We start from the raw sequence: 13540 nt of genomic DNA on the forward strand, positions 1-13540 counted from the left end.
TGGGCAGCCCTTTCCACATTTCCGCTTTTCCTACCAATCTCGGTGTGGCTTCTTCATGTTCCTTGGTTGAAGAGTCCTCTTAGTTTAGTCCAAAGTTCGTTTTTCCAGATGATAGTTCTTAAAATTAGTTTGTAATCCACTTTGGTTCTGGGAGGTAGATGTTGGTACATCCGCCTACTCCAGCGCCATCTTGTCTTCTCAAGACATATACATTCTTATGTTTATTGCAGTATTATTTATAATAGCCAAGATATGAAAGCCAAAAACCAAAAACTAACTAAATAAATAAATGGAATCTTACCATTTGCAACATAAATGAATTTTGAGGGTATTTTGCTGAGTGAAATATGTCATACAGAAACACAAATACCATAATTTTACTTATATGCAGCATCTAAAACACAAAAAAAATTAACAAGCAGACCAGAAATAGACTCATAGACACACAGAGAACATTTTGATGGTTGTTAGATGGGAGGGTGGTTTGAAAAAAGTAAGGATATTAAGAAGTACAAATTGTTAGTTACTGAATAGTCATGGGAAGCATAGAGAATACAGTCAATAATATTGTGATAACTATGTGTGGTGCCAGACAGGTACTAGATTTATCAGAGGAACACTTGGTAAGTTATACAAATGTCTGATCACTTGGTTGAACACCTGAAACAAATATTACACTGGTAAGAACAGATACTATACTTGATCTTAGCCAAAAGGCTGACAGGCAATACCTGAAACTAATATATTATATGTCAACTGTAATTGAAAAATTAAAATTATTTAAAAATAAATAAGTACACAGTATGGTCTTAATGATTCAAGAAAGAATATATATGTAATTAAAATTTCCTTCCTTAAACATTGTAGTCTTTCAATTTTTTACAATAAACATGCATCATTTATAAGCAATATAAGATTTTTACACTTAAAAAAGAAATAATCTACATAGTACACAAGCCAAAACATGCTAAGAAACAAAAAAAAAATACCAGAAGGGTGATGTCAGAAATTCAAAATGGCAATAAATAATAGGCACTAGGAAAACAGAAAAGAGCAATTAAAAGGAGGTGGAATGGAGAATATACAGCTCTGCAGCATAACGAGAACCCTCAGCAGTGTCTTCACGAGCCTGTGAGTCATACCAAAGACACATGGGACACCACACACCTCTGAGATTAACTAATTTTTCAAGAATACTGTACTGGTCTCCAGAGAAGACCCCAAACATTGGTTTTCAGAAAGGTAATCCTGAGTCTGTAGTTCAATTAATTCTGACCTTATATAGAAGGTCAACCTTAAGGTGCGGCAAACTTAAGACACTCTCAGGGAAGATGGAAAGTAAATGAGCTTTTTCCACTCCCTTTCCCCATAACTGTTTACCATATATGTTCACCTGGAATTGATTGCTAAAAATTTTTAAATCTGGCACTTTACCTTCTATGGAAATACTTGTGTACATCAAAAAAATCCATCATTTTGGGAAAAGATTTGGACTAGACAATCCTGGTGTCTACCTGATGGCATTCATAAAGACTCTTGCTGCCTGCACTCACTTGTAAGTCCCATTATGTGACACAAGTTATCTTCAATACATCCTACTCCATATATTCTCTTGAAGAAAGGCATGAAAAGAGTTAAAATTAGGTTTTCAAACTAAATGAGTTAGGTTTCAGTTATAGGGAAAGTTCAGTGACATTGTTTATTCTTGATTGATGCCACACAATCAAGGCTACCATAAACCCATACAAACAATAACAAGAAATACCAATTGGCTGAGACTGATTATCCCAGTACAGCCTATATAGCAGCCTAATGCCTCTGCCAACCAGGGTGTTTTCACCTGGGACCACATCAGGCTTTAGGAAATCATCCCCCAGATAGTTTCAGACTCTGGTCTAGATGGAAAAAGGTGCCAGCTAAACTGATCTATATTGGTTCCTGGATAATTGGCAAGAGGACTGGTTCCTAGCTTTCTCAGGGACCTACATCCTGAAGGAGAAACTACTCAGCTGCCTCCAGTAAATCTCTGGACCAAATGGAGAGAGCCTTTAGCTACTCTAGTTTAATTACAATTCTAAAGGATGGTTGCTGCTTTGAAAACAGTACAACCATGTGTTCAGAAAATGAAAAAAAAAATTATTCAACATAGACAGATGAGCCACACAACAAGAGTGGGACTCAAGGAGGAAACTGGACACTGGTTTAGAAAGTGGGAATTTCTGGACTGACTGTAGTGACATGGTAGGTAGAGTGTCAACCTGGAATGCTGAGGTCTCAGGTTCAAAACAACAAAGTTGCCAACTTGAGCATGGGGTCTCTGGCTTAAGCATGAGATTCAACATAATCCCATGGTTGCTATCTTAAGCCCAAAGGTCACTGGTTTGGCTGGAGCACCATGGTCAAGGCAAATCTGAGAAGAAATCAATGAACAACTAAGGTGCCGCAGCTGTGAGTTGATGTTTCTCATCTCTCTCCCTTCCCATCTCTTATTCTCTCTCTCTTAGTAAAAAAAAAGTAGAGATGGATTTCTATAAGGCAGTAATTAGTCTTAGGGCTATGAAATAAGAGTAAAGGAAGCTGAAATGACTCTATCTTTGCATATGTAACAAACTGTCTGAGAGAAAATTATATGTCTTTGTAAAATTTATTTAGAAAAAAAAATCCAAAACATTTCAAAATATTGTATTTTATGTTCTGATCACTTAGGATGATCTAGCAAACATTTCCTTGAAATATCATACTTTCTGTTACAATTTAAACCCAGTGCTAATCCTCCCAACCTCAGAAGAAGTAGAGAACAGTTCTTCCTGGTTCATGTGTCCTGTGCTTCTCAAAACTGAGTGTATATATAAGTCACCCAGGAACCTAGTAAAAATGCAGATTCTGGTTCAGTAGTCCCAGAGTTCCAAGATTCTTAATTTCTAACAACCTCCAGATGCTGCTGGAGGGCCTCACTTTGGGTGGTGAGAATGGAGACTGCCTCCGCCTCTCACATCTTTGCTATCTGACCTGTCCTCCATGCCATAGTTGATTCACCCTGATAGGCACCTGACTCAGACAGAGCAGAGTGTTCTCCTGGCTGAGGCTGACTCCTCAGAATGGCCACTTGACTCAGAACAAGCTTATCAGAGCTCTTCTTCAGGACCTTTGAACCAGGAGCAGGGAAGATGATTAATGTCTCGATGGCAGCAAAACTCTGTGTTGTGAGGCTCAGGATGAGTCTCTGTACATATTTTCTGGCCAAAAGAGGGAAGCTGGCATGAGATGATGAAGCCAACAGTCCAAGAAATGAACAAAAACCTGGCTAAATTTACCTCCCTAGTTTCCCCAGTTCCCACTGAACCTGAGTTCTAGGGCCAACCTTGCCTTTTCAGTGCTATGTGAGATTTGCCAAATATCTTTCCAGTAAATAAATAAATAACACCACAGAAACCTGTGGTGTTGCTATACACTAATAATAAATTATCAAAAAAAAATACCATTTACCATTTTATCAAAAGAATAAAATACCTAGAAATAAATTTAACCAAGGACATAAAGAACCCAAACACTGAAAGTTGTTAAAACACTTATGAAAGTAATTGAAGAAGACACAAATAAGCAAATGAGTAAATAATTTAACACACAAATAATTAAATTAAGTAAATAATTTATTTGAGTTGGTTTTCTGTCACATGAAACCAGAGTGCTGTATAAAACACTCACACAATAAAATTAGTACCTTAAAAAATAACTTGTTTTATTTCATTGTCTCTTTTGAACTGAAAAAATGCCACTGATTATAACCTTCATACACAAAACCTATTTCCTAAATTTTTGTTTTTTACCTATTGGTCTGAGTCTAGTATTGTCTAGCTCCTGGAACTTAGTATTTGTAGACACGGATCTATTGAGTCATTGAAAACAGTTCATACTGTATGACAGGCATCATACTGGAGGCTGAAACCATGTAGTCTCTGCTCTTCCAATGACTTACAGTTTAGTCAGGGAGATAGGTACAAAATTAAATGTGATGTGATATAATATCATATAATTACAAGAGAATAAGGGGGAAAGCATCATGGAAGAGATGGCACCTCATCTAAGTCTTAAAGAACAAGTAGAAAAGGTAGAAGGGAATTCCATTCATAAAAAACCAAAGAGACAAAAGCCTAAAAATGAGACAGGATGTTCCATTTGGAAAAATGTAAACCTTCTGTGTGCTTAGAGCAGGAAATGGGGAGGACAGAGGCTGAGTAGGGAGGCAATGGAGAAGTAGCCAAGCTACAAATCAAGGAAGGCCTTGAATAAAAAAACTTGGACTTATTCTGTAGGCAGTGAATGAATGATAGTAAAAAGCTGTAGCAGGACAAGATTGATCATGCTGTAGAAAACATTAAAAAGAATCAAAATAGAGAGGAGAACTTATGTAAAAATAGAGATCGCAATCTTTGAGCTAGTGAGCTATTGTGCAAAGTTATAATGAGGTAAAATAAAATCTTTCTAAGGCGATTGATTTCTTTCTTTTTTATTAATGTTACAAGTATCTTGCCTTTCATACATAATACACATAGATAATTTATACATTTACACATAGATAATTTATAAATTGTTATAACATTACCATTATGAATATGTCTTTATGGATAGCATATTATTCTATCTTCTCAAAATCTAAGCTGTGAGTCTCTGCCTTGCAGAAAGTGAGTTTAATTAATTCACATAGGTTTAATGACTTGTTAGAAATTATTTACCATCTTTGTCCATATTTTCTATTTTATATTGTTTCCTTTTGTTTCTTCTTTTCCCCACGTTTCTTAATTTCCATTGAATAGATTAAATTTTACTCTGCTGGTTTGAGAATTATACATTATTATTTCATCTTCTGGTAGTTATCTCAACTTATTAAGATCTATTCATATATTTATTATTCATTTATTTATTTCCTATAGTGATAAAATTCAATCATTTATTAATATTTATATTCCCCTTACCCCCTCACTTTCAACAGAAATGCCTCTCACTGGATTTAAAACCAAACTCTTTCATAGTAGTGTTTTCTAGAGTTCAAGATATGAATTAATAAATTTTTATTGCTTTTATTTATTGCTTATTTAGACAAGAAATTTTACTAAATTATTTATTTCTCATATTGCATTGATTCTTTTTAAATTTATTTTGATTTTTGCTAAAAATTTTCCTCCAAGAGTATTTTTAGAGTGTGTATTAGGTGGTCTAACGCCTAGAATTTCTGACATCACTTTTATTTCTCTCTAATATCATATTTAAGCGATAATTTGAAATATTAAGTGTAATTTTTTTCTTTCAACACTTTGAAAATATTGTTCCATTTCTTCTTTCACTTAGTATTGTTTCAGAGTCTGGGCTGGGTGTGTAGTTGGCCGTCATCATTGTGTAGAGGATAACTGGAGCCATGTGTGGGGGTGAGATCACCAACGAGAACAGAGAGGAAGACCAAAGCCAAAAATGAACACTTGACAGAAGTCAACACTTAAATGAAGGATAAAGAAAGAGGCCCTGTGAACTAGACTGTGAAGGGACAGACAACCTGAGATTTACAAAGATAATCAGGAGTATGCTGTGTAAACCAAGAAAAGAAGCAGTTTCAGAAAAGAGGGAATGATCAACATCAAATTTCACAGAGGTCAAGTAATATTAAGTACTCCAAATTGTGCACTGCATGAAACTACTATATCCAAGTTACTGTATTTTCTTTGTTAAAATGAAAAAAGGTTGGAATAGGAAGACAGGAGAGAGGGAGGTGCAGAAAAGAGAGAGGACAAAGATGCATTATTATGGCACTGGAGGAAACTGGAGCACAAGCCCAGTCTCAATCTTTGCATGTGTCTATCTCGTTTTCACAATACAATTAAATGAAGAGGTTGTCCTTTCTGCATTGAATGTTCTTGGCTCATTTGTTGTAAATTAGTTGCTCTTATATGTGTAGGCTTACTTCTGGGTTCTCAATTTTGTTCCATTCATCTATGTGTCTGAGTTTTTGTTTTGTTTTTTTGTTTGTTTGTTTTTTTGCCAATACTGTACTATTTTGATTACCATAACTTTAGTATAGTTTGAAATTAGGGAGCATGATATCACCAGCCATGTTCTTTTTTTCTTTCAAGATTGCATTTGCAGTCCCATACATATTTCAGAATTATTTGTTCCAGGTCTGTGAAATATTCCATTGGAATTTTGATAGGGATTGCATTCTGTAGATTGTTTTGGGGAGTATTGACACAGTATTAAGTCTTCCAATCCATAAGTATGAAATGTTTTTCCATTTATCTGTGTCTTCTTCAATTTATTTCATAAGTGGCTTAACAGTTTTCAGTGTATATATGTCTTTCATCTCCTTGGTTAAATTTATTCTTAAATGTTTTATTCTTTTGATGCAATAGTAAGTCATTTTTCTTTTATTTCTATTTTTGATAGTTTGTTATTAGTATATAGCAACACCATAGATTTCTGTTTGTTAATTTTGTATCCTGCAACTTTACTGAATTCATTTATTGGGTCTAACAGTTTTTTGATCTAGTGGTGTTTGTGGATCTGACTCCAAATACAAGAGAAACAAAAGCAAAAATAAATAAATGAGACTATATTAAACTAAAAAGCTCCTTCACAGTGAAGAAAACCATCATCAAAACAAAAAGGCAACCTACTGAATGCAAATCAGACATTCAATAAGGGTTTATATCCAAAGTATATTAAAACCTCATACAACTGAACAACAGCAACAAAACAAACAACTCAGTTAAAAAAAGTGGGCAGAGGATCTGAATAGAAATTTTTCCAAAGAAGACATACAGATGGCTAAGAGGCATATGAAAAGATGTTCAATATCACGTATTATTAGGGAAATGCAAATTAAAACCACAATGAGATATACCTCCACCTATCAAAATCGCTATTATCAGAAAGACAAGAAATAACAAATGTTAGAGAGAATGTGAGAAAAAAGGAACTCTCATAAAGTGTTAGTGGGACTGTAAGTTGTTGCAGCCACTATGGAAAACACTATGGGGATTCCTCAAAAATTAAAAATGAACTATCATATGATCCAGCTCTTCTAGTTCTGGGTATTTATCCAAAGAAAAGTACTAATTTGGAAAGATATAGGCATGCTTATGTTCACTGTATAATTATTTACATTAGCCAAGATATGGAAGCAACAACTTAAGTGTACATCGATGGGGGAATGAATAAAGAAGATGCAATGTATACAGGGTGGGGCAAAAGTAGGCTTAGAATTATTCATATAGAAATAATACAACAATTAATAAATAATAATACAATAAACTCTATGTTTCACATACTCACAACTAGAAACCTACTTTTGCCCCACTCTCTGTATGGAATATTACTTGGCATTAAAAAAATGGAATCTTGCCATATGTGACAACATGGATGGACATGAAAGGAATAATGAAAGTCAGAAAGAAAAACACAAATACTATATGATTTCACTTATATATGGAATCAAAAATATAGAAAACCCAAAACAAAAAGTAAACAAAACAAAAACTCATAGATACAGTGAATAAATACAGAAACTAGATCAGCAGTTTTCCATGTAGAATGTCCTATTATAGTACAAAAAGTACAGAATTTCAGAGAAGTGAAATGACAGGCTGGATAGATTAGGGAACACTTCATAAAGAAGTAAAATTTATGCTAGATATTGAAGAATAAGCAAAAATTTGAAAAATTAGTGTGCTCAAGGGCAAAGTAGTTAAAAGTAAAAATAGTTTTTCACAAAATATGAGTAGACCTCATTGATTAGAAGAGAATATTTATTACAGGTAGTATTGGGAAATAAAACTAGAAACTACAAATTGACCAATTGTGATGTATTCTGAATAGCAAGTAATGGGTTGTGCCAACCTAAATCTCTTGAAGAATTAGAAAAGGGAATGTGATGTTGTACGTTGTAAGTAAGATAATTTGTGATATTCAAGGTGAATTGGAGCCAGAAGAACTGTTGGGTAAGAAATCTTTAAGAATACTGAGAAGTTGCCTGGTTACAAGATGAAAAGTCCTTGAAAATTGAGGATTTAATACCATTAGGTTAATACTGTATAGAGATTGAACAAGGCACAGATCCTATAACAGTGAGAGAAAATCAAGTCATCTCCAACTTGCCATCCACATATGGAGAACCTATAGAAAGTAGATTTCTTTTTCTTTATGTAAGACTATATGGCTCTTTCTAATCATGAATCTTTCTCCTTAATGAGTTTGAATGTTCAAATTTGGGAATAGAAGCAGGAGAGAGCTGAACTACTACTTTGTAGAATAAAGAGAAAGTGTTTGAAGTTCTAGATATCATTCTTTATATTAAATCATAGACCATATTTCTGCCTCAATAATAATAATCCAAATCCTCTTCTCATAAGAAATTGGCTATTATTGCCCTCTTATCATGTTACTGATCCATGATTTAAAAGTCATATGCCAAAAAAAAAGTCCCATGATAAGAGATCTTTGTGTTGCTATAGTAATCAGAAATCTGACCCTCTCTGAAGATTCCAGTGTTGTTCAGCTAAATTCCTGGTGAAGAGAAGTATCTGGGATGGGATTTGAAAAAGAAAAAAGAGGCCTTGTTCAGTTGGCTCAGTGGTAGTGTCAGCCTGTCATGTAGAAGTCCTAGGTTTGATTCCCAGACACACAGGAGAAGTAACCATCTGCTTCTCCACCACTACCCCCCCTCCCTTCTCTCTCTCTTTCTCTTTCCTTCCTCCCACAGCCACGGCTCAGGTAAGCAAGTTGGCCCCAGGTAGCCTTGGCTCGTTGTAGCAAGTTGGCCCCAGGCACTAAAGACAGCACCATAACCTCGCCTCAGGTGTGAAATAGCTTGATGGCTGAGCAACGGAACAGTGGCCCCAGTTGGGCAGAGCATCACCCTCTAGTGGGCTAGCTGGGTGGATCTCAGTCAGGGCACATGCAAGAGTTTGTCTCTCTGTCTCCCCATCTCTCATTTACTAATAAAAAAAAAGTACAAGAAATTAATATCCCCTTTTCTTGACTTGGCATATTCATCCTCCCTGTGAAGAGTATAAGGAACTTCTCTCGTTAATCTATTTAACATGGGAAAGGACAAATCTGTACCTCCTATGGCTTTTGGAAAACAGTTCTACTTATTCACTTGTGAATGGCACAGTTCCTTATCACAATACAACTCTGCTTGAGACAGAAAGAGAGTAGGATAATAATTATTAACACAGGAAAGGTAAGTTCTTCTAAAATCTTAAATGTTCATCCAAACCATTAATACTATGTAATGGAAGCTGTTACCCACTAGAATCAATTATTAATCAAACTTTATCAACTATTTTCCTTTTTGGGTTATGACCAGATAACAACTTAGCAAAAACTATGTTTGAAGCTGAATAGAGTTTTATACATAATAAAAGTTTTATACAGAAACAATTCATAGTAATTATATTAGCAAAAATAATATTTATTAATTTATCAATATTGCATATATCAACTTAGAAATTTTATTAAAAAGTTAAATAAAAATTAATCCAACCAAACATGAAATTACTGTATGATACTTAAGGACACTGGGAAGATTTAGCAAAACAACCCTAGTATTAAATGTTCCAAATTTTCACAATCTGATGTAAAATTAAAGAAGTAATCTAAACTATCCCTGGTTGGCTAGCTCAGCAGTAGAGTGTCGGCCCAATGTGTGAAAGTCCTAGGTTCAATTCCCGGCCAGGGCACACAGGAGAAGCACCCATTTGCTTCTCCATCCCTCCCCCTCTCCTTTCTCTCTGTCTCTCTCTTCCCCTCCTGAAGCCAAAGCTCCATTGGAGCAAAGCTGGCCTGGATGCTGAGGATGGCTCCATGGCCTCCACCTCAGACACTAGAATGGCTCCATTGCAATGGAGCAATGCCCCAGATGGGCAGAGCATTGTCCCCTAGTGGGCATGCTGAGTGGATCCCAGTTGGGTGCACGCGGGAGTCTGTCTCTTTGCCTCCCTACTTCTCACTTCAGAAAAAAAGAAAGAAAGAAAGAAAGAAAGAAAGAAAGAAAGAAAGAAAGAAAGAAAGAAAGAAAGAAAGAAAGAAAGAAAGAAAGATGTAATCTAAACTAAAATTAAAATTACCAAACTATGTAACAATAAATGTCAAACACATCAGTGGAACAAAACAGACTGTCTAAACTGGAACACAATATACTTAAAATTTGTGGGACATGGTCAAGATACTGATCAATGTATTTGTTTTAGCATCTGTTCCTAAACAATAAAATAAAAAAAAATAAAATGGCTAGCAATCAACTGAAGTAGCTAAAGGAAAAATTACATTATAAATCTAAAAGTAGTGAAAGCAATGAAAGATATTAATAAAATAATAAAGACCACTAACAATAATAATCAAAAGCAGCAAAAATAATTTTTAAATGCATAATTTCTGGGGCTTGTGAAGGTATAGGGAGAAACTTTTTCTTATACTATAATCCCCAAGCTGACACTGAAAACTAAAGTCATAATTAATCTATATTATAAATTCAGTGTTTAAATAAATGAGTGAATTCTATAGGAGTTATCAACAACTTAAATGTTGTTGCCATGTTCATGTACCTATTCTACGATTTTCTTAGTTTATCTTTAAATCAATTCACTTGGAAAAAAAACCTTGGTATTTTTATAACAGCAATATCTTTGAAATCACAGATTTAATATGTAGGCTGACTAAATTTTTTCAAAGATTTTTCTTATCACTGTTATAGATAAGGTAACCCAGCCTTTTTAAGTACCCTGACTAAGCCTATTTGCTGAAAGGAATTCAGTGTAGACATTCTTAGCACAGTGCTTCCTAGTTTGTGACTAGCCAGCCTCTGCCCAGAATGTCTACCTCAGGTTGGGTTGATGGCAACAGTGGCTCTCATAGCTGAGCCAACCAACCGGGAATTGGCAAGAAGCAGAATAGTTACGGATAGCAATGGCACCTGAAAAGCTGCTCACTTCCCTCTTTATCAACTGGATTAGAAACACAGCAAGAGAAAGAGATGAAATTAAGTCAAGAGCAGACACTTGTCTCCAATTCCAAGGAGGTCCTTTTTACAATCCATAAAGCATCACTCCCTTCTGTGCCCCCTGGAACAAATAGAGGGGAAAAGTTATAAATATTTGTCTTTTTTCAGGGAGCTGCATGTGCTCCGTGCTTGAAGGGAGCTTTTCCTTACTCCTCTGGCAAAGTGGAAGAGTCTTGCTTCCAACCTTAAAACCAAGAGTTTCCCGATTTTATTGAGGGATTAATAGCACTCCCAAATACTCTACATACTTCCCCAAAGACTAGAGGAGATCTGAGTCCCTCATTTCTTCAACATTTCAAAGACCTTGGACAAGTTTCTGCTTAGGGATTGTGATATGTTGTTATTTTGGGTTAAAATGATAATCATTCCCTAATTCAGTTCATCAGTCAATACCAATTTCCTGAGCATCAACTCTGTGGTTTGGAGCATGCTTCATGATTTGCTTGAAGCCCCAAATCCAGAGGTCAGGGAGAGGCAGGGATAGATGAAAGAGAGGTCAGTGAGGGAACTCACTGCTTAGGACTGCAAGACTGCTTAGGACGTATCTGGTAAATACATGGTCCCTTATCTTCTCCAGGAAATAACGGTTTCCCTGGGGTTGCCAATGCAGCAGCTCCTCCCATATCTTGTAAAGCATATTAATTCTACGACTGTACAGGTACCTCATAATATCCCTGAGGGAATAGAGTGAGGGTATGGGATGCTGCCTAAAAGGGCAGAGTCTGGGCACAAATGACAAAGCCTCTATCTTGGGGAAGTTGCCTGTTCAGATTACAACACAAATTATGTGCCATTCTATTTTCATTTCTTTTTTGGGTTTCTGATGAGAATCCTGGTTACTTTTTCTTTAGAACTATATTTCCTTAAGTCATCATCAACTTTTACACTGACCCCCTTCTTCCTCTTAAAAAAAAAAACTTATAATACTATTTACCTTATAAAACAACATTACCTTATGGTAAAGTACATAAATCCATGGGCTCTGGGGTGGAAATGCTGGTTTAGACCCTAGCTCTGCCATTTACTAGCTATGTGATCCTGGCAAGTTACTGAAACTCTGTGTGCCTCCGTTCCCCATACTTAATGAAGATAATATTCATGCTTAACCTTAGAGAGTTGTAGTGAGGATTAAGTGAGAGAATCTCTGCCCTGGTTAGCACCAAAAAATATTAAATATGAATATTATTTACGTTGTTTTAAGAGAAACCAGCACGTTACCAGACTCTTTTTAAAAAATTATTGTAAGGTTGGTGGATAGTGGGGGATGGTCATGTGGCCCTCCAGGCCCTCCAGGAAACTGGCTAGGACCGCCCACAACCAAGCGTGCCAAAAGAAACTTCCCAGGAACCCTTTGGGAAAGAGCGACACCTCTGTCAAGCCAGTGAGATTTCACCACGTCATATTAGCTCAACCACCCTAGGGACCCTTTAAATATCTCTCACGCAAGTCACCCCTTGCAACTCCTCTGGTCTTTTCCCCCTGGGACCAGAGGACCTCGTCAGGTGGGATGCACTCTGTACTCAATAAAGCCTTTTATTATTCCACACTTTGTGGCTCTGACCCCTTCCTTCTTTCTTGGTGGGGAAAAATACCTTACAATTATTCTATCATATTTTTTTAAGTGAGATGAGGGGAGATAGTGAGACAGACTCCCAAATGCACCTAGACCAGGATCCACCCAGCAACCCCTCTATGGAGCCAGTGCTAAAAACAACCAAGCTATCCTCAGCGCCTGGGGTCAGTGCTCAAACCAACAGAGCCACTGTCTGTGGGAGAGAAAGAGAGAGAGAAGGGGAGAGGTAAGAGGAGAGAAGCAGATGGTCACGTCTCTTGTCTGTCCTGACCAAGAATGGAACCTGGGACATCTGCATGCCAGGCTGACATTCTATCCACTGAACAAACCAGGCAAGGCTCTATCAGAATTTTTTGATAGGCTTGTATAAAAGTAAATTTCATTCATTCTTTACTGGGTAGGAATTTTATAAAACTTACTCTAGTAACTTCAAGTCTTCCTTAATATCAAAGTATTTAAAGTTTTTAATTTATACTTCAAAGATATTTTACTTAATTTGGTGTTATTTACATTTAGTAATCTTACATTCTCTTCCATTATTGATGCCCTTAGTAAATAATCTAAATAACAATTAAATTGCTTTGTAAAACTGAAAAACAACATTAACATTATTGTTTCTATTAATTTTATTATGAAATTTTATTAATTTTCACATTTGCATTCTACAGAAAATATAAAGTATATATCCACATTTAGGAAATTAACCAAAATTAGAAAATATAGAAAAAGCTTCCCAAGTTAAAAATTTGGAATTCATTTTATGAAAAGTTCTGATCACTTTTACAGTAATGTACAATAAAATGATTATATAAACTACAGACAAATCTTTTCCCAAATATGTAACTCTGACCTTTGGGCCATAATCAGCCACACCTACAAGGTTTTAGAGTATATAAACATATGAAGAGAGAGGTGATAGC

The 13540-nt window shown here is 35.7% G+C and overlaps 1 non-coding gene across 1 annotated transcript; it reads right to left on the reverse strand.

Moving 5' to 3' along the window:
* Positions 1–547: 547 nt before the first annotated feature.
* Positions 548–729, reverse strand: LOC136401773 (U2 spliceosomal RNA). Its single transcript, XR_010750757.1, has one exon. It is a non-coding gene; the product is annotated as a U2 spliceosomal RNA (small nuclear RNA).
* Positions 730–13540: the final 12811 nt, after the last annotated feature.

The sequence above is a fragment of the Saccopteryx leptura genome, chromosome 3, assembly GCF_036850995.1.
Source record: "Saccopteryx leptura isolate mSacLep1 chromosome 3, mSacLep1_pri_phased_curated, whole genome shotgun sequence".
Taxonomy (NCBI): domain Eukaryota; kingdom Metazoa; phylum Chordata; class Mammalia; order Chiroptera; family Emballonuridae; genus Saccopteryx; species Saccopteryx leptura.